This window comes from Amblyomma mixtum, chromosome 2, assembly GCF_055824585.1.
Source record: "Amblyomma mixtum isolate Tamu chromosome 2, ASM5582458v1, whole genome shotgun sequence".
NCBI classification, from domain to species: domain Eukaryota; kingdom Metazoa; phylum Arthropoda; class Arachnida; order Ixodida; family Ixodidae; genus Amblyomma; species Amblyomma mixtum.
The window spans coordinates 221,060,027-221,083,931 of record NC_143013.1 but is presented as its reverse complement, the minus strand read 5'-3'; the positions used below and the strand labels follow the sequence as shown (position 1 = coordinate 221,083,931).

At 46.2% G+C, this 23,905-nt stretch overlaps 1 protein-coding gene and 4 pseudogenes across 3 annotated transcripts in view; 4 read left to right on the top strand and 1 right to left on the bottom strand.

Moving 5' to 3' along the window:
* Positions 1-23,905, bottom strand: part of LOC149362659 (uncharacterized) — a 176,227-nt gene that overhangs the window by 129,109 nt on the left and 23,213 nt on the right. The gene's annotated exons all lie outside the window — the stretch shown is intronic.
* LOC149362666 (uncharacterized) lies at positions 1,641-9,451 on the top strand (annotated as a pseudogene).
* Positions 11,520-12,687, top strand: LOC149362665 (uncharacterized; annotated as a pseudogene).
* LOC149362664 (uncharacterized) lies at positions 20,359-22,024 on the top strand (annotated as a pseudogene).
* LOC149362663 (uncharacterized) lies at positions 22,354-22,933 on the top strand (annotated as a pseudogene).

Sequence of the window (23,905 nt, the reverse complement as noted above, 5' to 3'; positions counted from 1 at the left end):
CCACACATTTGGAAGTGGAGGAGCATCTCCAGCAATATCAGATGACTCTGACACCGTATGCTTTTCCGTTCGTTAAGCAGCAAACTGAGCAGTCAAAGAATGGTACTGTCAAAGCTGACTGCCAAGATCAGTGGCGATGCCAGTCAAGCTCTGGTGAAACTAACTACATTGCACTGCTGCACTTGCTCATTTAGGCTTTCAGTGATGCTGCCCTGTCATCATATCAGGGGTGAAAGCAGGCTCCTACTTTTTGGAGCAAGCACGGGAGCAGCAAGTTTTATTTTGGAGCAGCAAAAGTCGTATTTTGGAGCAGGTTTGGAGCAATTTGTAAGCTATTTCGGAGCACTTTTTGAGCATACTGGCGACATTTAAATGCAACTGAGAGCAATTTTGTCCGCAACTAGTCCAAAAACTGCATAAATATTGATCACGGATCCCACAGGCCAGAATTCGTTAAAAGGACTGCAATTGTTTTGAAGAGATTTGCTAGGGTTCATAAAAAAAATAGACATGTGGCAACTACTACAAACAGTAGTTGCTGTGCATTAGCTTTTATTAATTTCAGTTCATAAAAAAAAAGAAAACAACAACCTAATGGGGAAAGTTTTATTTGTATTAAACAAACCCAGAGCACTTCACTCCAAAAACACCACATATACGACTATCTGGGCGTTTACATGAGCCCAACAAAAGTCGGGTTAATAGGCTGTCGGGCCGAGAACCGGCAGTCGGGCTCATGTGTACGCTAGGGGGTCAAGCTAAGGGACCGAGTCGAGTCGAGCTGGGCCAGCCCGACTGCAGGGGTGTGATGTGCGCGCACTATGGCTTACGCGGTATAGCCTTGCCTCCGGCAGCAGCAGTTCCCACCACCGGTTTCGCAGAGACGCTCAACCCGACTAGCAAGCACCGTCACTGTTCCTAACGTGCCTGCAGACTTCCCCCCAACACAGGTCAATGCACCTAACATAGGGAGCCTGCATGTGCCTCACGAAAATGGGACAGGCGTGACGATTTCGCCGGTAATGCTGAGTGCGGCGCTTCTCCTGAACAGCACATTCCCGTGGATCGATGGAGGTAACACCGAGTGGCGGCGACGGCGGAGGGGGTTGACTCTGCCCGACCCGGTTGGAAGGAGCATGTATACGCTGCCGCATCGGCTTAGCGCCTCCTCTCTGGTCTGGCTGGCGCTGCGCAGGAGCTCATAGATATTTTTTGCAGTCACGTATTGAGGCAAAATGGCAGCAAGTACGAGTACCATGACGAGTATGAGCGCGCACGTGGCGTGGAACGAAGATTTCCTTCAATGTTTCTTGCCGCTTATAGAAGCTAAAAGCATGAGCGAAGCACTCGAAAGCAAGCGCCAGCGAAATCAAGACATATATAAAGAATTGGAGCGGGAGATGTGTGGTATGGGTTATAAATTCACATGGGAACAGCTGCGCACCTGCTGGAAAAACATGAAGAAAAGGTTTACGCTTGTAAGTATTGAAAAAGTCGTCCTTGTGTGACCTCCCACGTAATTTATTCGTGGATTTTAGGAGCTGTTGGAACAGAACAAGAGCGGAGCGTTCCCATCAGCATGGAAATGGTTCACCTGCATGAGTGATTTGTTAAGTCACAGACCACTCGTTCAAGCACGCATGTACGGTGTTGACTCCACTGCAGTGGCCGACATCAACGCGGACAGCGTCCAAGATGGTAAGAAGATTCAGTGCATGTCAGCACTCGTGTCATGCGGCCCTCAGAGTTCAATTTGTTGTTAGCCGGTTCCGTAAAAAAGTAAGCGGTCTATTAACCTTTTTTTAAATATTCCTGTATACTATGAGGAAAAAAGAACATTCACTGTTTACTTCGTGCAATAATGTTTCTGCCCGCTGTATACTGTTCTCCTCATTACCCAAATTTCAGGATCCACTTCCGTGCAGACCGCTAACTGTGCGCCCACCTGTCATGTCGGGACCGCAGGAGCTGAATGCACAATGCTGAACCCATTCTCTCTGTAAACGCAGCTCCTGATAAACGGAACATATTTTCGCGATCCCTTGAGCTTACATTTAACGAAAGCACATTGTCATCGCTCCTCGTTGTGCAGTAGCAGAGAAGATTAAAAACGGGCACTCGCCACAGGAAAAGCTTAGGACCTGCTGTAAAAAACACTGGACAACTCTTCTTGCCCAAGTCACACCTGTAATTCGACCTTGATGACTCGGTAAGCCTCTCGACCACTCACTACTTTATCAGACAAAACATTCTTCTGCTCAGCGTTTTACTTAGCGTTAGGTTAATAAATGCCTTCCTAATGTATTCTGCTGTTGCCTATTTCATCCGAACCTGCCATGGCTGTGACCTATTGTGACACGCGTTGGGGGAAATATATCCTGAGCGAGAAACGCCTGCATGTAGCTGGCATGGAATTTAGCCTTTCCAGCCAGATGCGCAGAGCGACTCAATACCTTCCACTACATTTTCTTAGGTGCAACACAAAAAGTCAAGCTAGTCTAAACGAAAAGTTAATGTGGAAGAACAGGTTCAAGCAAACATGCCGCCAGCACAGCTGCCAATAGTAGGCCAAATCAGGATGCTTGTCCAGGCTTCCACCAGCAACAGTGTCATGAGTGAACATGCACTTTGGTACCACAACAAATTTCACAGCAAGAAGTTTCCAAAAGTGCAGTTCCACTGTGTTATATCGTGGTTTCAGTTTCGAGACCAAAGATTACTCGCCTCAGAAAGAGCTGTATTAGCGGCGCTGAGTTTATTTAAGGCGCCGCGCTCTGAATAAAAGGGGCTCTCAACGTCTGTCCGCGTCTGCGTCCATGTCTCTCTTCAGGCTGCCGTCTCGGCGTGTCCCACGTACTCCGGCGTGGCGTTCGTAGCGGCCACGCTGACACAACACACTGGTATATTTTTATGTGTCACATATCATTAAAACACCACGTTTTGATGACTGCATAAAATACAAACTGCCCCGAAATTGACAGCTGTATGAAATGAAAGGAGTTTCTGAGCCTGTCTGCAGAGTGCAGAAATGCTTTAACAAACTGAGCCTAGCTGCAGAGTGTGGAAAACCTTAAACGAATCAATGAACCAGCACCTAAGTGTAAAAAAATGTACGCGACAGCAAGCTCACATCACTGGTACATCGGGCTCACACTGCAATTTATATCTGAAAATATACCACAAAAAAAAGGCCACTGGATGAAAGATGAGCCCATAAAACATCACAGGGGCACAGTGCAGTGAGAGTAACAAAAATGGAACAAGACAAGCACTCTACGTCTCTTTCCTATGGACAGGCAGACCACCAGTTTTCACTGTCACAGCTAAGGAAAGGTGGAGAAGCAGATGATGTTACTCGACCGTGATAGCTTGTAGGGGCCCCCATTTCCCCATTTGACCTTACCGCCTTTGTGGCCCCAGCCATGGCGCGAAATTCAGGCTTTGCAGAGTTAGGGCACGATTACAAGTCTCTAAAAATCATCTCAGTCGGAAACAGTCTCAAAAAGTGTCTCATTTGCTCTGTTCCTATTTGTCGGCCATGACCAGCGGCCATATTGATTTTTGTGTCACCGGCTGACATCATAAACGTGCAGAAGTGTTGATGTTGCTTACCTAATTATGCGAGCCGACAGACGATTTTCTGAGACCGGAAAGAGTGGTCTCAAACCGTTTGCGATACAAAATGGCGGCTGTTTACGTCACCGGTGGCCGCGCAAGCAACGGTGTAGGAGGGTGCATGAAGACGGTTTTGACGTGCGGGACGAGTTGTTTCAACGTTTTAACATAGGAAGGAGACTGCACAATGGCTGTGAGATGAACTCGCCGTTAAACTTGGAGGTGTGCGGGTGAGTGCGCGGTCAGTGGAGCGGCAAGTGCTGTGCACGCTGCGCTTCTTCGCCACCGGTGGGTTTCAAGGCACCGTAGGAAATGAAGTAAATGTCGGCGTAGCCCAACCGACTGTGAGCAAGTGTTTGCGGCGGGTTGCAGAGACCACTGTCAAAGTTAAGTCGCAGAAGGTGTGCGCTTTCTGGCGAGACCCCCAAGACAAGGCGACGGAGGAGGGGGGCTTCCTTCGCTTAATCTTCCGCCACCGCAGTATCCTTGGCGGCGTCATCCGAGCATCATCCGAAAGAAACTTCAACAACACCAACACGAACATCAAGTGCTTAGCCAGAAGCGGGCGGCATCAGTTGGTGACGAGGCAGAAGAGTGATTGTTGCCACAGTGACAGGGCGTGCCGGCTCTTAATTCCCGCAGTGAGATTGCAAGCTCCCAGCAGCTGCACCGGTCTGCTCCCGTATGTCAGCAGTTGCTGCAGTGTGATTATTCACGGTCGCCTGGTATTTTCTGAACAAGAATAAATAGAACCACGCATCGCCTTTAGAGCATATTTGCCATCGATAGCAGGCGCCGACCGAGAGCACAAACTAGGCAGGTTCACACTGGCAAATCGCAGAGGTCGTGCAACAGGTTTAAATCGTTTTGTTACGCTGCCTCCCCTCTTTACAAGTGCTTTGGAAACTGTAACTAATTGACCGAAATCGATGAAGCGACGTTTGTGACTCGTCAGTGCGAACTTGCCTTAAAGCTGCCTTCGTCGGTTTTCAAGCCGAGCGCTCCTTGCAAACTGATCTCGGCAGACACGTAGCAATCACTGCCTTCAAACAGATTTTTCCGCGCACTTAAGACGTCCGCACAGTACCTTGATTCTACATAGTCTGTAAAAAAAAAAATGGACAGCCGTCGAATCAGCTGATTTTTTTCTGGCTGCCATGTTTACGATGGCTGAATATATGGGTGGATGGATAAGACTGAATCCTTTGAATCGGGCGGCAACTCACTTCACCTAGCCGACACTTTTCCAGCGTCAGCAAAAGTGACTGAAGAGCAAACTTAATTGCAAAACTGAGGGCGCTTCTTGTTTTGCTTCATGTTGTTGAGTTTGAAACATAGTTTGTTAGCAAACTAAAATCTCGTTCATTTTATTAACGGCATGTTTACAGCAAAAAATTAGCATACGGTCCCTTATCATGCAAATAAATGCTTCCGGGGAGGAGCCCTGCTACTAGCCATTGCAACCTTGCTGCTAATTGGTTGATTCCACGGTGTCATCATTTTGACGTCAGTCTCAAAATTGAGACAAAAAATGGAGAGCTGTAACCGCACCCCGTGAGAGAGAGAGAGACACTCTTTAATGAAATACAGAGAATTTAGCCGGCGTTTCAATATCGCTGGCATGCTACTCTACGTAGGGAGGGGAATTTGGGAGATAAAGACAGAAGGAGAGCGATTACATGAACGTCCTGCCGCATGGCAGGACGTTCCCCAGCCTACTCTGGATGTCCCGATGGGTGACCTCCTCGACAATGAGGCCGTGAGTGACGGCTTCAACCTTGTGTTTTAACAAAGCGAGTGTCGACACTGACCCAAGGGTATGCAATAGCAACAGCCTTCCCTGTAGGCAGTCGGCGGTTTCTAGGAGAGTGGATGTGGGGATCCTTAGACCCCATTTCCCCGTTCGCACTCGGCTAGGCCTAGTCACACTAACGTGGCTACAGGGGTCCGCCATTTTGGGCAGGTGACATCACGTACCGGCTTACCTTGCCTGCACGACCTGCACCTGCCCTCGCACCCCTCCGTCCAGCCTGCAAACAATGTTCCCTTACCAATGCATGCCTCAACCGCCCTCCCTCCCCCTTTATGTTATCCGCTTTATTTTGAGACTAACTACACAGTTTACTGCAGTATGTTTCAGTGTACAGCCAGTCATTCTAAATTGAATTTGGGCATTTTTTGAGCTTCCATGCGTCTACGTGCTCCTTTCTGCATGCATGTCGGACAGGAAAGGATAGAAGCCAAGATACGTGGGATTCCTCAGAGCTTTTTGAAAGCCGTAGGGGTTGTGAGGCTAAAAAGATTGAGAACCGTTGATATAGAGTGAGAGGCTGCATATGATACACAGTAAAAGCTTGTTAATTCGATCCGTATTCCTTTGTAAATTCAAACTACCAGCCCAGTTCCAGCCAATGGCTATGTAAATCTATAGTGTGGGATGCTCGCTAATTCGAACGCTATAGGTCTCGCACCGGAGCCCGCGTCCATATGTGACTGTCAGGGCAAGAAATTGTTGAAAAACTTTACTTGAAACCAGAGTTCTATGCTGCAGAGTCACCCGTGCAGCTGTGATGTGCGTGTGACTGCAGGCGTGATGAACGAAGAATGGCCCTGTCTCCAATAACTGTACAACTGCTTCGTGCTGGCGTGCAGCAATAGCGCAACCAGCCAGCATCAGACACCCAACTTTACCCAGCTGAAGACTGTTTCGAACACTGATTGGAGCGTCGCTGGAATTTTTTCTCCTAATTTTTTTCTCCTCCCACTGCTTTGGCACCTTTGAGCCATTTTCCTTCCACATGGTTCCATTCTCCAGTGGGTCGAAACTGCATGCTCCTCAAGTGCCGTTCGCTGTCTGCGCGGTGAAACCTCCACACACACGACCGTGCCGCTTATGATGAGTGTGATGCGGTAGCTGTGGAGATCCACACAGTCACACCGTGAAGGATGTGGGAGGCTTTTAGGACTTTGGAGCAGTTCTGCTTCAATGCTCCAGACATTACGCACGCAATAAAGCACTGATGGAAACGTCAAAAAAATCACTGCCGTCCTATTCTCATCTCAGACCAGACAACCATTGCCCGGTTTTTCCACAAATAAATATACCACGATGCACGCAGTTCCTGACAGTTTTTTTCGGACCAGTTGACGATTAGAACTTGCAGATAATTCGAACATTTTTTGTGGTCCCTTGGAAGTTGAATTAGCGAGCTCTTACAGTATACTATTTTGCCTCTCCTGCATTCCTTAGAAAAGCTCAGAAATCGTATATACAGTGGAGCTTTTTATCCTGCAACTTATTTGCAGGACCTCAGTCTTGCCTTAACAGCATCACCTTTTTGTTTTAACTCTTTGACTGCCAGGACTTTGTTACTTACCCATGGCTGCTGTGCTGAAATTAAAACGAAGCGGCACGGATGTAGAAACATGCCCCCCCATCTGTTATTAAAATTTACCCTATAAGTTCTATGAATTTATGAGGCCTCTCCATAGATGGCACGGCATGCCTGCATCATTTTTATTTTTACATGAGTATTATCAGTCGGCTAAAACGCCAAAATGAGTTTACTCAAGAAAAGCAGGGGGTGTTGCATGAGTGGTTGCCCGAGTTATCTCGAGAGTGGCAGTGAAAGGGTTAATCTACAGCTTAATGCGCTTTCCCAATACAAAATAAGCTGTTATGCGAAAGGCAGACATGAAGAGAAGGGGAGATGCGGGTCGAAAAAACGCATTTTTCCCCAAAATTTTTTATTTTGATCGTTTCGTACTATTTGAACATTCTGCTTCCTTGTCTAGAAAAATCAAAGTGAAGTATCTGCGCCAGTGTTCGCGCAAGCGCCGGAAGCTGCTCACCGTCACATCTCTCACTGGCGTACTTCAGGCAGACATACACCAATGGGAGGTCGCGGTTCTCGGGACATCCGGTGTGGCTTTTTGTGTGCTTTTCACTTTCTGTTTACATTGTTGCTTTTTGCCGAGGCTGTTCGTGCCATGTCGCAAAACACAATAGTCAACGAAAGTTTGATCGCAGCAGTGGAAAGGCGGCCATCGCTCTGACAGGCGAGCCATAAAAGCCACAAAAACAAGCTCATAAAGGCAGCTTGGTGGCTGGAAGTGGCAGCGGAGGTTTCTGCCAAGCCTACCAAGCAAAGGTAAGACGATATCTTGCTTATGACGAGTACTGATTAAGTGAAATGGGTAGGATTTCGTGAGTCGTACCCATCGTCTGTTGTGCCAGTGTTGCCATACTATAGTGTTACCAGGCTGCGTTAGAGCAGCCCTGCCTGGAGTGGCCGTCGCCTGTTCACCAAGCGAAAGAGCACGTCCGTGGCGGTTGTGAATTCGTTTTTTTAGTAACCGGTGTCTTACGCCGATGGGTACCACAGGCAAAATGTACCGCTGCGTGGCCCCAGCAAGTGTATTAAGACGAAACAGACGCGTGCTATTCTTGAAATAAGCGTGTTATGCATAGATGGGTACCACAGGCGAAATGTGCCACTGCGTGGGCCCAGCGACTTAGTAGAACGTTAAGTTGGGCGAGTTGGTATAGGTTCATGGTTGAAAAACAGCGCACAAAAGACTAGAGACAAGAGTAAAGCACTTGTCCTGTCGTTGCCTTTACTCTTGTCTCTAGTCTTTTGTGCGCTGTTTTTCAACCATGGCCCCAGCGAGCGTATTAAGACGAGACAGACGCGTGCTACTCTTGAAATAAGCGTGTTATGCACTGATTTACGCAACTCAGTTGTGTTAGAAAATGATGTCTTGCGCAGATGGGTACCACAGGCGAAATATGCCGCTGCATGGCCCCAGCGAGCGCATTAAGACGAGACAGACGCGTGCTATTCTTGAAATCAGCTTGTTATGCACAGATTCATGCAACTGTGGAGGAAGAGAACACCGAGAACATGAACCCGAGAACATGAACCCAGCAAGGAGGAAATCTGGCAGGTTTTCCATGGCCCCGTATGCGAAAAAAATGGTGACTGTTTCTCACATGCCACGAAAGCAGAGGCAGCACGTAGGATATGTAAGCGAACTCTTTCCTATGAGATGCCCCTCCGCGTCACGAAGTTTCTAAGTGATGGAGACAACAAAGCATACACTGCCATTTGCAATGCACAAGTTTATGGTCCCCTAAACACTGAAAAGGAGAACTGCACAAACCATGTTGCCAAATGTCTAGGAAGTGCCCTCCACCAGCTGAAAACACCACTACCACGAGGGTAGAAGCTGAAGGAGTCTGCTTTGATGAAGTTACTGACTTACTGCCAGATAGCTGTAACTAGTAATCGAGACAGCATTCTAAAGATGTATTCTGCCATATGGGCAAGTTATTGCCACTCTTGCTCGAGTGATGGGGTAAGCAGCCTTAAGTTTTGCCCTGAGAGACTCGAGTCATGGTGCAAACACAGGCGAACTGAAGCCCTCGGCCAACCAGCACCCAAGCACACACCTCTCCTCATAAAAGCCCAGGGAAAGGCAGTGCTGCCGATATACAAGCGGCTGACAGATGAGAAACTCTATATATGCGGTAACAGACAATTCACCTCGTTGGCAGTTGTGTGGTCTGGCAACCCGAAAAAACGCGGCGCGACAGCGCCGCTTCATTTTTCTCGTGCGGGTGCTAGCGCATCGCGTTTTTCGCTCGCGAAAAACACTCCATGCGGTTCCAGCTTTACTCACCAACTCTCAGAATTAGAGGCGGATCAAAAAGATGTCTGCCCGCCAGACTGCTGAGGCACGAGCCAACCGTCGCAGTATGGCAAAAAGGGCTCGTATTGAAGACTCAAGTCACAAGGATCGTGAGGACCTTACATACAACGCTGGCCAGTTCTAGTGGTGTTGAACATTTGCAGGACAGGCCATTTCCCATCTTGGGAAAGTTTCATGCGCATTCAGTTCTGTTTCAGTGAATACACGTTTCAAGCCTGCAATTGCAGTTTTCTCTTTCTTGCATTTTTTGGAAATTTTCAGTTTCTGCACACATTTTTCTACACTTCTATAAGACTTACTGCACCGAAACTTGGCAAACTTGTTCCTTGGAACATACTATACACTGTTATCTATTTGTAATCACAATATACTTAAGAGATCATTACGGTAATTGGTTTGGTTTGGTTTATTGGGGTTTAACGTCCCAAAGCAACTCGGGCTATGAGGGACGCCATAGTGAAGGGCTTTCGACCATCTGGGGTTCTTTAACGTGCCCTGACATCGCACAGTACACGAGCCTCTAGAATTTCGCCTACATTGAAATTCAGCCGCCGCGGAAGGGATCGAACCCGCGTCTTTCAGGCCAGCAGCCGAGCGCTGTAGCCACTGAGCCACCGCAGCGGGCTCACGGGCTCATTACAGTCATTGGATCCAACTAATTAGAAGCATAGAGATTAGAAGCTCTATAACATCGTCATTTTATTTTCAATACCAGCTGCTCCCATAAGAAAATTCTGGCTAGTTTTTGGTGCTCTACAGTCATTATGAAGTAGAATAAGCTAACTTTCAATGTTCTGTTGCAAAAATTAATATATAAAAAGTGCGCACAAAAATCACATTGTTTTCCACTTTTCAAAGATACTGAACAAGAACTATTAAAGCTACAGAATAACTAATTAGAGTTTTGAAAAGAGCAGAAAAAACTGCACAGGTACAGAAAATTTCATTGCTCTAAACCACTTTATTAAAAAAAAAAAGTGTCTTCGACTAGCATCTCCCCTTAACAATACTTTCATTTTATTTTTAGCACTGCATGAAATAGGCTGGGCCTTGCACTTCTGAATAGCCTGAAGTTCCTGTTCCAGCTGCAGTGGGGAAATCCGAGAGAAAATGTTTCGTACATCATATTTTTTTTAACGATTTCTTTCCTTGCACCAGGTACACTTGGCCAATGGTGCCGACGCCCTGCAAGGTTTGCGACTGGGAATTATAATTTTCATATAAAGAGCTCAGAATTTCGCAACCGTATTGGGTGGAAGACTTTGGCAACCCGAAGAAAAATCTGCAGGCTGAAGTTCTTGCACAGCATTTACAATAATTGTACCGGTATTGATAAAAACACTTATCTAGAGCGGCCATATTACATTTCGGAGAGACTAGACAACACAAAAAAGATTAAGAGTTATCAATGCCGCATTAATGTATTTAAGTATTCGTTTTTCCCCAACACAATTCTGGACTGGAATAAGCTTCCGAATGATGTGGTTTGTGCATCTGATTTCCAAAGTGCTGTTGAAATGATAATTTGATGTATTTCTTCCAGGTCTCGTGCGCTTACCAGCGCTGTGCCGATGTGTTATCATTCATACTACTTGTGAACTCATTTAGTCTTCTTTTAGTATGTTGTGTTCTCCCTGCTGACATGTTTCCCAATATCTTCTTTGCATGTGTTATTGTATGTAGTAATATCCCCCCTACAATAATGCCTCGTGGGAACTGTAGGTACCTGCAATAAATAAAAATAAATAAATAAATAACAAGGGAGGCGTATGACATCATCATGGTAGTAACGAAAAATGACATATTTGTAAAAAAAAAGCTGCAACGGCAGTATAGGCAACAGAACCCATTGCCAAGAGGAGCTTCACTGGGACACTCTTGAACACTCCTTATTTAATCCTGACGCGGTGCCAACAATATTTCCTAATTGTCTATCGTACTTTTCTAACTCTGCATCGATTTGTGAGGAGTCCGACGCTACAGTGGATAGAGCTTTGAAGTGTGACTACCGCCAAGCGGCGTCTACGGGAAGCACTGAAGCCGCTTGACGATGCAACCGCGAGGTGGCGCTCGCCGTTGCTTGCACGTTGTTTGAACTGCTCGAACACACGCATGCTACGGAGGCATCAAGACGCCGTGTGTATCTTTGCTCTTTTTTGGTGGTTTTTCGAGCGGTCTATCGGAGTGTTTCATGCTGTGCGCAACATGAGCCGACGGCAAAGCCACTGTTTTGTGCCAGGCTGCACGACCGGTTACAAATCATGCAAAAAGAAACTCTCGCTTCTCAGCGTGCCCAAAGACGAAGAAATGTCCCTCAAGTGGCAAAGGAACATTCCAACAGTAGATAAGCCGCTACAGCGGAACTCTGCTGTGTGTGAGCTGCATTTCGACGCCCAGTTTGCGTCGCGGCACTTTGAACATCACATTCAAGGACGGTGCACATTGACCAGAGCAGACCTGTTCTTTCCCTGGATGCGGTTCCAACAGTGTTTCCGAATGTACTGTAATACCTGTCGAAGCCAGTCCTCAAGAAAAGGAAGTCTCGGGAAAGACCGGATCCACAACTTTTTAGTGACCCGCAAAAGGCACAGAATAGACGAGTCGCTTTGCGACAGCACGGAAGAATCAGCTCTGCTTACTGAAGGCCAAGCAGTGCATGCTGACGACTGCATAGACCTACCACTTCCGTCAAACAGGTGGGGAAGGCACATGTTCAGCGAGAATCCGCTCCGTGTCGCATACAGCCTGTGCCTACCTGGTGCAGACGTGAGCCTTCTACACGCGCAGAAGATGGTCGTGTTCCGTGGTGGGGACAGTGCTGCAAAACACGAGGTGTACGTGTGTGGTGTAGATCTCATGCTAGCAGTGTCGCGTGATCCTGTGTCGCTTGAGCAAACTGTTCACAGCCCGAAGGTTTGCTTTGGAGCTGGTATGTTACAGGAATTTCCCCCTGCTTGCTCCAATGTAAACCTACACATTTTGAATGAGAGTATCAACCAAAAGAAGTGCAAAGGTGTTGCGAACCAAGACGAAAAATGTTGCATTTCATGGAAGTATCTCAGGAGGCTGCTGATCAACCAGAGGTGCCGAACAAGGCAGCCGAAGGAAAGGAAAAAGACTACGGCAATAAAGGTGAAAGCGAGGTTGCAGACAGTTCGTTGCCTGAGGACCAAACTGAAGACTTTAGATCAGGTGATCTCTCAAATGAAAGAAGAGAACGAGAGAATTGAAGAGGCATCCCCGATGAAGAAGATTGATGAGCTTCCATCCAAACAGAGAGCTGCCATAATGCAGTGTTTCAAGGCTGCAAGTCGCCAAGAGGCATGCGGTACAGCCCTGAATGGCTACTTGAATGCATAATTATGCACATGAAAACCCTACGACTATACGAGCAAAAACAAAATGAATATCAGCGCCATGGTGGACTCGTCATAGACAAGATAAAGTTGGCCGAGAACTTTGCAGTGGCAAGAGGCACAGGAAAGGTTGACTAATTTGTAGACCTGGGCCCATTCACTCCAGAAAGTGAAAGAGGAGTTACATGTGATCACGGTATGGTGATCATGTTCCAACCTCTCTCGGGATTATGGCCCGAAGTTCTTGGAGTGTTCACATCAAGAGGAACCGTGAAGGCTCCTCTGTTGTTGAAGATAATCCTGGAATTGTGTTGCTTGCGGAGAAAGCTAGCCTCAGAGTTGACTACATCGCTTGCGATGGGGCCTCTTGGAACCGTGCTATGTGGCGACAGTTCGGAATATCTGGAAAGAGAACTAATATCAAGTCATCTGTGCTTCACCCAGCTGGAAATGAGAGACGTTTTTTTTTTTGTCTCTGACTTTCCCCATCGCGTGAAATGTGCCCGAAATGGTTTTGTAAAAGCAGGATACAAGACACCAAAAGGTCATGTAGATGTAAAGCCCATTAGAATAGCACATGAACTTGGCAAGTGTGCAACAACACTGAAGGTGATGCCCAAAATCACAGAGAGGCACATTGCTCCTAATAAGTTTTCAACCCAGAAGTGCTGCAGGGTCTCTTCTTCTATAAAGATCAGAATGAGAAGTCTTACTCCTATGGGGACCAAACAGGAAAGTTTGTCAACTTCATGCATGAGCTGATTGGCATTATGACATCGAGAGTGCCCTCAGATGCACTGAGGCCGCATTCCAAGGAAGAGATGATGTCGAAGGATGCCCTGGAATATATCAAGAAGTGGGAAGCAATCACAGGGCTCTCAAAAGCAGGTTTCCTGTCACCTGGCACAGCGGAAGGCCTTAGGGCGCATTCACACTACACCAAAGTTCCGGCAAGCGAAGCGGATTCGGCCAGATTCAGCCGCTTTTGACGCCGACTAAGGCAGAAAGTGGGACCGATTTTTCCGCCTTCGTAGTGGAAGCAACGATGGGCCGTTGACGTCATGTCCGGACAAATTCCAGTATGGCGGCAAGCATGGCAGCGGAGCGGGCTAGCGCTTTCTCGGTGGAGATGCTACTTGATGCGATAAAGGAACACCCAATCCTTTACGACAAGCTGCAGTTGAACTTCAAAGACGTGGCACATAAGAAGGAGCTCTGGGAAAAGATCGGCAAAGAACTGGAAGTGAGCGGTACGTACAATTGCTTTTATATCTTGCTTCATGCCGATGCACGCGAGAATCTTTTTTTTTTTTTTCCGGATGTCAGTGTAGTATGTTTCGTGTTGTTCTCACCATGCTGTTAGCTTTTATCCCTTGCACGCGGACCTCGCGTGATCGTGTACGACGCATGCTCATGCCGCTGTTGAGAACTCTGTTTTCGAGTGCCAGTAGAGTATACATTTTGGCGTATACAGTATACATTTCGCGTGGTCTTCGCGTTTTGAGCCTGAAACGGGACGGGTGGTTGTTTTCGCGCCGCTGCTAGCTTTTATACCATGCATTCGGACTCGCGCGATCGTACGACGCATGCATTACGCATTGAAAAACCGGCGCACTTATTTTGCTCACGCCGCTGTTTGCATCTATCGCATGCACGCACAGCCCGTGCGAGCACGCGCGACATACTTTCGTTACTTTGCTTGTGCCGCTGCCAGCTCCTGTCCCATGCATGTTCAGCTCGTACAAACATCTTGGAGTGTATAGCATCACGGCAGCAGCACTGGGCACTTGGTGCCAAGCTCTAGGGCGGACCGTGAGCGCTATGCATTTTTAGCCATTTATTTCGTATGGCGAAAGGCGAATCCCAAATTTTTCACCTGTTACAACAGTGGGTGTCAGATATATCTTGTATTCAAAAACTGATGTCGCAGTGGTGTGGCCGTGCTGGAGCACTGTGGAGCTGTGGTGTTGAGTGAACAGGTGCTTTAGAACGGTTTTTGTTCTTCCGTGTTCGCTGCGTGCGTCCTGCGCGCTGTATTGTCGTTACGGTGTGTGTGTGTGTTTGTGTGCGGCCCGTACGCTGCATTGGAGTGTACAACCGCTTGCCGTCCCATGCGGCATCGATGCATAGTAAAACGACCGTGCAGAATGTGCGTTACAATGCCAGTGGCCCTGCACTAAAGAGGAGACTTGAAGCCAGCGGAAAAGCTGCTCACCCTCGTGGAACTGCAAGAATCTGGCGAGGAACAGTCGACACGCGTTTCGGTGGATGATTGCGTTTATCAAGCTAAAAAATTCAGCACTAACCAATAGCACTGATGAGCTGCTATTGCGTCGTGATAAACAGCTGTCTAAAGTTTATTACAAGCTTGTTGGATGTGAACGTGGCCATGAGTGGTATTCGTCGAGCAGCGGCCCTCAGGAGATGGAACCAGTCGATACCTGAAGACGATTACTGTTTGCCCGCGCCCTGGCGCCTCGCTTCCAACCGCATGCGTTGGTGTTATTTATATCTGAATTTCACACGTAGTTGAACTTTCGCAAATATTACAGCCGCATCTTTCAAACGTGCCGTGTGAAGAGGACCCTTTTTCATATTTTTTTGTGGGAGGGGGTGGGGGAATGAGCGGCTGCTCAAATGTCATTCTTTATTATTTTGAGCTTATTTTCCACATATGTGCCAGGTTGGCCCATTCTTGCCTCTTGGTTGCATGTAAGCAATGCATTTATTGGGCATAAATTTCTTTGCTGTTGTACTGGCACAGGGTTAATGATTCTCATTGTATTGTGGTGACACATCATTGTATGCACTCCTTGCAGAATGTCTAAGGGGGTAATAAATTACTGAGCAGAGAGTATGCCTTGTGATAAATGCGAGGAACATTACTGATTTACTTCACACTTGGCATGTTCCGTTGTCGTTAGTGGTTACGTATGCCTTGCCTGCTGCTTTCCAGTGTAGGGGCGAGAGGCATGTCAAGCTCCACTTAGCAGCTTTTTTCTGTCCACTCTTTACTGGTCAACATGATAAAATAAACTGAACATAATGCATGCTTGCTGAGACTTAGCTTAGACTACAATTCATTTATTTACTTTAAGGGCCTATCGGCGCCAGATAGAGGAGTGGGTGGCTAACAAAAATACATGTGTAATAGGCAAATTAGTTAAGGTGATTATGCACAGCATACTTGAAGGTGTCGGATGCAGTGATGGACATGACGAAGGCAGAGAAGATGTTTGATTTGATTTATTGATTTATTGGGGTTTAACGTCCCAAAGCAACTGAGGCTATGAGGGACGCCGTAGTGAAGGGCTCCGGAAATTTCGACCACCTGGGGTTCTTTAACGTGCACTGACATCGCACAGCACACGGGCCTCTAGAGTTTCGCCTTCATCGAAATTCAGCCGCCGCGGCCGGGATCGAACCCGCGTCTTTCGGGTCAGCAATCGAGCGCCGTAACCACTGAGCCACCGCGGCGGGGGCAGAGAAGATGTGACAGTTGGAAACGCAGAAAAGTAGAGATCTGCGTGAGCTTACACATGACTTAAGGTGAACACTAGCAAAAAATTAAGAAGGTGCAGAAGACTGAGGCCAGAGTTAAAGCTAGTTTAACAAAGAAAAGAACCTCTTAGCAAGCCAAAATGAGCATATGCAAGCAGTTACATAAACATGGAACATAAAACTTTTTGGATGGAAGAAAAGCCAAGGCACATTGCTCATTGTGGTGTTGCTCAAAAAGTTGGTGTCTAGTTGTTCACCTTCATATCTGGTCCTTCCACACCTAGCAACTGAAATGCCATCAAGGAGGAGCATCTCCAATCACTCTAATTGCATGGGAGGTACACATCTCCAGATGTCAGAGGCTTGGTGTCTCATTTTAGTCTAGATAGTTTGGTAGATATAAACATTACCACATGTAAGAGGCATGTAGTAGCCTTGCAGGGGGTGTATTTTGTAAGTCTTACAGCATGTTGTGCAACGCTGGCATGTTTCATTATTTACATTGCAATAATATGATAGCACAGGCGAGAAAGTTTGTAACTGAGCAGAAAAAAACAATATTCATGCCATGTCTTAGCTGCATTCTTAGTACCATATAAAACATAGTGCGTAAAGGAACTCCTCATTTTTTTAATAATTTTCCTTTCTGAGCACTGGTTTTTTGCAAGTTAGCAGGGTTCTACAGTCTTCTGTGGCTGTCGACTGGCCCGCATGTTTGTCAAAGCTGCAGAGTTCATGATGGGTCGTGTCAGTGCAAGCTAAATAAAGGTGGATAGGAAATTCATGCTTCCAGAGTACATTCCAGAAAAAACAGCTATTATTTCCTACTCGGGATGAGGGAGCAGCACCGACGGTGCACATCCTCCTTGTCACTACAGCAATTATGGCTGCTCACTGCTTTCATTTGCAGCGTTTCATTTATCCGCAGGAAGACCAGGCATGAATGGCCGGCTATAGGTACCTAATAAATTGAACGTTGCAATGAGCAATATTTTGTTGTGCCTGTGCTTTTGTTATCCCTGAAGGAGTTAGCGTTTTTGATTGATGGTTGTGTAGCAAAGATGTGACTGCTACATTGCACTGCATTCACAAATTTGTTTGCCCATGCTTTTGGCTTTCTCAGTGGTTCGTTTCCTTATCAAACGGCAGACGGAAATTCGGCTTTCACCTTGTGCACCTTCATCATGTTTGTAATGTATTTTCAGCTGGTGTTCAGTTTCAATTTAGAGAAGTTGTCTAACCATTGTCTGTGTCTAAGTGTTTTTTTAACTCTTGACCTCATTACGCTGCATTTCTAAATTATTTATTAAATGCATTTATTAATTGTTACCCTGTCATGTGGTAAGCAACATGGTGAAAATATTTTTTTATGAAGTCAACGTTCTTCTTTTAAAGTTATAGCAAAGTAAGTCCTTTGTTATTTAATGTTTCTCACAATTTGTAGCAATCCCTCAACGCTGAAGCAACATTATGCGTCACTTGGGTCTAATTTGATTATCACCCCCCCTCGGATCTTCACCTTTGCACATGGGGTTAATCTCATTTTTGCCATGCTAGTTTGTGGACATTGTTGAACAAGAGTAAGCCACACAGATCAGAAATGGGACGTCATGTGGTGCCTAGTCCGGGGGCCAACAGTTACGGCGAGTAATACGTTTCAGAAAATGCATAATACGGCCAGCCACCTTCACGAATGTGTTATGGATGGACCCTCCATTTTAGATGCAACAGAGCAAGCGTTTGTTCTGTTATGGAGAGTTTGTACGTAACATTCACGGAATTTTTTTGCAGTGTAGTACAGATAAAATAAATCAGAGCAGCAACTCTGAAGTGACGGAAAGAGTATGTGAACACAAAAGACAGAAAAGTTAATTTCTGCTATCTGTGCTTGATCACCAGTCTTTTCTCTTTTTCTGTAGGGGCCATCTGTCAGAAAAAGTTCAAGGATTTAAAAGACACATTTTCTAAAGTTAAGAACCAAATAAGATGCTGTATGAAGAGTGGAGCCGGAGCTGCCGACATCCCCACTGTGAAGTGGAAACACTTCGAGCAGATGCAGGGCCTAATGGAGCCCGTATCGAGAGAGCCAATGTAAGTTGAATATTTTGTCAGTCTGCATCATTTGGCACTCTTTGGGCATTCATTCCGTGATTGCAGTATCAAGTACAATCTACAAATTTAGGTTACTATAAATACTGTATATTTTTGTGTTTCTCATGTGTGACTGCATTTTTTGCAGGCTGTATTAAACCATTAATTTCACCCTGTCTCAAGAGTAAGTTTTGAAACAGTGTACAACTTTTCATTCATTACTGGTTGTAGCTCCATTGCCCATGACACATGCCTAAAAAACTTGATCAAACAGTTCATATGTGGATTGTGGAAACACTCGCCATTACTTCTGCGATAAAACGGCGCAAGAGAGTGTGCAGCCAAACAACCAGGCACAAAAGCGCGTGAACTGTCTGCGGGGCTCACACGAGCTCTCCCTTTGTTTGCGAATTCCCGATACCGGAAAAGAAACTGCCATGAGGTTTCGCTGCTTTCGTGAAAAAACGAGAAGCAGCCGCAGTTCCGCGTCGGATCCGCCGTCGCGGGCGAGGTATTGAGAACAGCCCCCTTTTTTCCAGCGAAGCTAATCCACTTCGCTCGCCGGAAATTTGGTGCAATGTTAACGCGCCCTTAGAGTGACACTGCATACAACACCGCAGCTTTTGCCATTACCTCACACAGCAAGTTGGCTACAAGTACCAGCTAACTTCTCGGATTATTCGGGACCCAACTGAAAAGCTGTTTGGCATAATTCGTCAATTCTCCAAGTGCAACAATCACCCGACGTCTGCACAGTTTCTGACAGCAGTGAACTGTCTTAGTTTTCATGATTTGGTGAAAGCACCAGATACAGGCAACTATGCACAGGTGGCACGCTTGTGTCGTTGGTTGGGGCAAAAGAGGTCTCAAGTCATCTGGATAATCTGCTCGACGCCAGAAAATTGGACAAAGCTTCCAGTGTACTTCAGACATCTAAATTGCTCAGGGACCATGGCTATCCAGAGCAGAAGAGTGATTCCAGACTAATATACTACCCGGCAGGCTATGCTGCAAGGCGAAAAATCTTGACAACAAAATGCCAAGAGTGTTTCCATAAACTGCCCACATCAGCTGAAAATGCCAAGACATATCTTCTTTTACTGCTTTCTGTGACAAAGGAGGGCTGCTCTACCCTTCAAGGCAGCTCTACTCTTTCGTGGAAGCCTTAGAAGATTCTTTCGCAATATGGTTTAGTTGGCACAAGCTGCATACAGACAGCATTGTAGAAATGGCTCATTACCTGCAGAATACTCCACTTATTGGCTGCGACGATCACAAGGACACACTCACAAGGAGAATCCTGAAGTTCTTTATCATGACAAGGCTTCATTTCTATACAAAATCATTGAACAAGGTGCGGAAATCAACAAGAGAAGAAAAAGCTGCTGAAACTTCGAAAAACGACATGGAAGTACTAGGCACTGGCGTTGCCCGACGTGTGAGCTGGTCATAGTGTCTTCCAAGTTGAAATAAAGCTTCAAGAAAAGCTCTTTTAGGGCACTTTTCTGGCTCCTGACATGAATAACATATAACATCACTAATATACCAGAACCAGTTGCTGACTGGAAAATTAGAACTGAGTTCTTCATTCAATCCACTGTCCACGTTCTTTGTGGGTATGTCCTAAACAGGAACTGGACCTTCACCCATTTATTAAACAGCGAGGGCAAATAGGTCGGTACAATATGTGAATAACAACAAATTGGGGTACGCATAAATGTCACTCATAATGTATTTTCAATCTGTTAACATCTTTTACCTAAGTAATTCGCACCCGTAACAAAATTGATTCTGGTGATAAATTACTTCATGCTGTAGTTGCTTAGAGGACGCAATATAAGAGCATTTAAGCACCGCCCTGCCAGAAAACTGAACTCTGATTGCAGCCACAATAAAAGCAACCGACACACCAACAACGATAGGCCGCGGGCTCCTAAAACTTAAAACCGAACAGTCAGCGACTGTTTCGACGAAAGATAACTGCGGTGGTGATGCCAATAGAACAAGCTACATTTCATTTCAGTTGCACGCGCAAGCAAGGAATATACACAAAAATGGGGCGCTGCTGGAGCAGAAGCTAGTGATGAACGCCTGGCCGGCAAGCCGAGCTGACATAAAACAGACGCCAGCGCAACTTGCGCACTGCATCGCACAAGCACATGCGAGCGGCGGTGCCGTCGGCACACTTCACAATTATAGCCCCTGTACTGACGCTAAATGAAGACGCCGCGAGGCAACGCATCTGCAAGAGGCCATCCAGATGCCGCTATCCATGCATGAAAGTGAGGAGTGCTTGAATATGGTGTCATCATGTCAGCAACTTCTGTCACTCCTTGAAAGTTTTTGCGTGTCAGACTTCTGGATGATAAGAAGAATCAACGCTGCTGTTGTATTCTTTCATATCGACGAGAACTCAACGCACTTAGAAGTCGAACGCTCCATAGTAGTCAACAATTTACTCAATGTTTCAGCTTTTTGGAGGAAAGTCGCGCTAAGTGGTGGTGATGTGGCCGTTCCCGAGAAACTTGAAGACATGCACAGTCTAGAATTGGTTCTTAAAAGTGCGCAGCAGTACAGTGCACCAGACCGTTGCAAAAAAGAAGAAAGACAGAAAGCCGGTTCTCAATTACTTTTTTCTCTCTTGAATGGCCTTTGAAATGATGGTCTTCTGCCACAGGAGAAAACTAAAACACTAGATTTTTTTTTAAAGAACAGCTTCATCTGCTCCTCTCAGGAACGACCTCACAGCAATCTTCCTTGGAACTTGTCATCTTGGCCAGCATATTTTATACAATTTCTCCCTATGCGTACAAATTTGTTCGCAGGTCTCGAAAATTAATCCTGCCTCATCCACGTACGATCTCTAAACTGTGTAACAAGTACAACGTTAGCCCTGCAACAAAGCAAAGCGATCAGGGATTTTTACAGTATATAACGAAAAAAACAACCCTTTTGAAACCCCATGAGAGAACTGTTACACTTATGAAGCATGAAATCCATATACAACCATATTGTAAGTATAAGGGAGGTTCCGTCACAGGAACAGCATCCAATTCCTCTGATGCTGCCAAAACTGCGCACGTATTCATGATGCAGTTGTTGCTTTCTTGGCACAAAGATTTGGCTCATATCCTGCCAGCCTCTGGTATTGAGGCAAGTGATTTGCATGAAGTCCTTAATAAGGTTATTTTAGGGCTCGAAAAAGCAGTACTCAAAGTTATTGCTGTTATAAGCAATAATGCCATAAACAGAAAAGTGATGTCATTATTTTCAAATGAAAAAAACAAGTGACATAGTGCACCCCCATCCGGCAGACAATTCACGGCCATTGTTTTTGGTGGTGCATCCTGTACACCTGTTGAGGTGCATCAGAAACAACTGGCTGAGTCAATCAAGACACATGTATTATTTATCCAGAGTTTAAAAGCACAGAATTCAAGGTAGAAATCAAGAAAGCTTCGTTTCAGACGCTTCAGGACCTGTATATTTCGGAAAGGCATAACTTGTCCAAATTTGCCAATGGACTAAAGTACAAGACCCTGTATCCAACAAATGTTGAGCGTCCAAATGTAAAACTTGCCCTAAAAGTAATCAACACATTTATAGCACAAGCCCTGAAAACGCTTAGCACAAAACCTGACTTTCGCTATGCCGGTGACAGCGTGGAGTTCACTGCATTACTACACAAGTGGTCGTGCATTGTAAACACGAAAACGCAATCAAAGAGCCAACACCTCGGAGATCCTTAACAGGAGCCTGTCAGAAGCGTGACTGACAGGTAGCTGCAATTTCTAGGTGATTTTGTAGATTGGCTCGACATGTGGAATGACCTAAAGATGAGTGCTAGCCGTTCTGGCTCATTGACAGAAGAAACTCATGCAATACTCCAGCTAACATCGTATTCATTGATAGAATTTAGCAAATACTGCCTCGACGAGCTCAATTTTGAATGTCTTGCTCGGGAAGTGTCAGACGGTTTGGAAAAAGGTTTGGAAGTTACCAATTATCACATTCTGTTCAGCAGATATTTGAGTCTGAAACCAAACTGCGCCTTCAAGACTCGCTGGTATTTCCCGACATGAAAGAACTTTCAGAGTCCAGTGGCAAAACATATGACGCAAATGAGTTGAAAGATCAGTACAACATTAAGGTTACTTGGGATGACATTAAATTAAACCAAAAAAGTTTGGCAGCCATCGTGTACATAACAGGTTGCTGTGCCCATGCAGCCTAGAAGAAACTTCCATGCGAAGTTTGCGCAAGAAACCTCACAAGAGAGGACAGGGAAATTCCATCGGACGAAAGCTGTCTAAACAAAGGACTCACAAGAGGAGCACTCAAATTTCCGCAGCCAGTCGTCAACGCTGCTTTGCACACTGAAATTGTGCTGGAAAAATTGAGCACGAAAGAAAACACCACACAGTTCCATTCAACACACCACCAAAGGGAGTAGCTCCTGTGCTTTCAGAAGCACTTGTAGAGTGACAACGAAGATATGGATGTTTACTGCAATGGTCATCACCCGGGCACAGTAAATTTCTAACCTCTTGTGGGCTGCCACGAACACCTATATAAAAAACTACGTCCAGAAGAAGACAGACCTGCTAACGGCTAAGAAAGCTGCAGCTCAGGGGAGGAAACTAAAAACATTCAAGTAAACCGCAACAAGGCCGGTTGTAATGAGGCAATAACGAGGCCGAAATAAAGGCATCTGTGCAATATACTTCTTTTGCGTGCCTTCTTTCTGCTCTCACAAAATGAAAGAAACCCAGCTGTTATGCAATGCCTATAAAAATGGTTATTGCATCGTAAAGGCGCTAAATTTTAAACAGCAAATGTTTAGAGCTTGTGTGAGCCGCTTATACAGAACCCACCTTCATGCACTGCGCGTGCATTGCCAGCAGGTGCTTTCCCGCAGCACTCAGTCAAGCTGCGTGATGTCACGGGGGGGGGGGGGGGGGGGGGGGGGGGGAGTGTGGACCGCGGGACCCTGCCCCTGCCCCTGGACTTTGCAAAAAAGCTTGAGGTAATCCGGCGTGTCGAGAATAAAGAAAAGAAGTCCTCCGTGGCAGACGCATTGGGCATTCCGCAGAGTACTTTAAGTACATTGTTAAAAAACAAGCAGGACATCAAGCTTAAAGCAAGTGAGGAAAGTCCCTCGGGAGCATGTCATGTGCGCCCTGCTGTTTTTGACAAAGTGGAGAAGGCACTCTATACGTGGTTTCTTGAAATCCGAGCAAAAAATATTCCCGTGGTTAGCCCGATGTTAATCGAAAAGGCCCAATGGTTTGCTATGGCTCTTAGTGAAGAGAACTTTTGCGGTGGCACTGGGTGGCTGCAACAGTTTAAAAACCACCACGGCATTGCAGGAAAGGCCATTTCAGGCGAAAGCGGGGCTGTCAGCAGCCAGGAGATGAAGCAGTGGCTTTCTGAGGAGTGGCCGAAGATCACTGTGAAGTTTTCGCCTGCAGAAATCTTCAATGCAGACGAAACTGGTCTTTTTTGGCAAATGTTGCCGAATAAGACACTCGCTCTTCGTGGGACCTCATGTCACAGCGGGAAAATGAGCAAGGTGCGTGTGTCGGTGCTGCTTGCGGCCAACGTGGACGGCTCGTGCAAGCTACGGCCAT